Source organism: Phaseolus vulgaris, chromosome 3, assembly GCF_000499845.2.
Source record: "Phaseolus vulgaris cultivar G19833 chromosome 3, P. vulgaris v2.0, whole genome shotgun sequence".
Classification (NCBI taxonomy): Eukaryota; Viridiplantae; Streptophyta; class Magnoliopsida; order Fabales; family Fabaceae; genus Phaseolus; species Phaseolus vulgaris.
The window spans coordinates 6,467,221-6,469,378 of NC_023757.2; positions in this window are offsets into that span (position 1 = coordinate 6,467,221).

The window sequence follows — 2,158 nt, forward strand, 5'->3', positions numbered from 1 at the left end:
GTAGAAAAGAATTTCACTTACATACGGATCAAATTATATTTTCTATTGATTATTTATGTATGTAATTAAAATACATTTTTTTTCATAAAACTTTCATACTCAAATAATAATAATTATTTATCATTACACAAACAAATGTTATTAAAAAAATACAATAAAATTAAAAAATACTAAATCATAACTCATATATTAATAAAAATAATACATAAATAAATTATATCTATTAAATTAAAATAAATTTATTTACTATTAAGTAAATAAAATAGTATCTACTAATTTTTATCGGTATATAAATCAACAATTACATATAAATTCTGAAATATCTGTGAAAAGTAAAAAAATTTAGTGATATAACTTTTCTATTCGTCTACAAAATTTTAATTCAAGTTTATTAAGAGGGATTAGTTTCATACCACTTTGAACCAACAAATTCTTCTTAAATCTCATTCATAATTTTACACATATTTTCCTTGTTTTTCTTTTAAAAAAAATCAATACCTTACCACTTCCAAAAGACATGGAGATAGGGCAATATTAGTTTGTTTGGCACAGGTTTACAAATTGACTGAAATCCCTGTAACCATGCACTATGTATGACACTTTGTGGCCACAATCATTGTAAAGATTAATAAATGGATACAGACAAATATCATTAAAAAAAATCTGTCAATCATCCATGAACTTGACCCAATCCACACAGAAATTACCTGATTCATAGAAAATATAATCATCTAATAAATCACGTAATCACAAGTTCTACTTTTACAAAACTCTTTTCATGTATGTTGACCTACCTCACCAGTCTTCAATTATCCAAGATGTTTTTAAGATATTAAAAAAAGTTATATAACTATACTTTTTTACTTGAAAAGAGATTAATATAACTTATTACACAAATAGTATTTGGTGATTAAGATTAATTTCTGAATGTTGTTATAATATTGTGACTTTTCTTATATTTATGTTCATATTTTTCTATGTAAATACTTATGCATTGAATTTTTAGAACCTTTTGTAATAAAGTAGATGCTACATGATTAGGAATTAAACTTTCATCCGCATATTTAAAAAAATTACTAAACTTTATTAATTCACTGCTATGTATCAATTTTTCTTTTTACAATCTCATTTTTTAATTAATCATATGATTTAATACAAATAAGATGTTCTATTGTCATAGTCTTACTACTTAGTAAATATATCAGTCTATTGGTGATCGGTTTTATCAAATTTTAGTTGAAAAATATTTTTTTTAGACATAATGGTGAATGAAATGATATCTCATTTCTACATGCTTAACCTTAAATGCTGAATATGATATTTCAAAAGATTGATTGCACTACTATATATATATTGGTTTGAACACTAGAGTAATTCTCTAAATGTTACTTTACCTAAAAAAGTTCAGAACAACATGTACTTTGTTTTTTTTAAGAAAAAAGATGAAGTTTTGCTTTTTGTTTGACCAAGAGATAAGCACGGTCCAAGAAATGAACATCTCTACTTGTGTTTTTTCTATCAACTCTATCTCAAACATAGTTTATGTCGTAAAATTCTTCTAATTTGAAGCTAACATTTTTCTTGTACACAAACACATATTAATAGACCCCATTAATATCAAAATATCTGTTTGACAATCTTTAAATGAGACTCTTTAGGATCTAACTAAAATCTTACACACAAACATACCATATGCATAATATTAGGTCTGATAAGAATAAGATAAAGTAATAAACCTATCATACCTCTAGTGACCATCTGATCTACCTTCCTACCATTCTCATCCTTCACGTATGTATCAAAGTCTTTATAACCTTTATGTCTAACATGCTGAACTTCTTCAACATCTCCTTTGTATGCGTATTTCGATGAATAATGATGTCCTTTTCTCCTTGCTTGATTTGAAGGTCTGAGAAATAATTGAGCTCACTCATTATGCTCATTTCGAACTCTCCCTGCATTAACTTAGAAAATTATTTGCACAAAGATTCATTATTTGCATAAAAAAATATATCATCAACATAAACTTGTACAATAACAAAATTCTTGATTTGTTCTTTTCGAAATAAAGTTGCATAAACTTTTCCTTTTTCAAAACCAGTCAGAAAGAAAATTTCTTAGTTGTTTATACCAAGCTCTAGGAGATTGCTTAAGACCA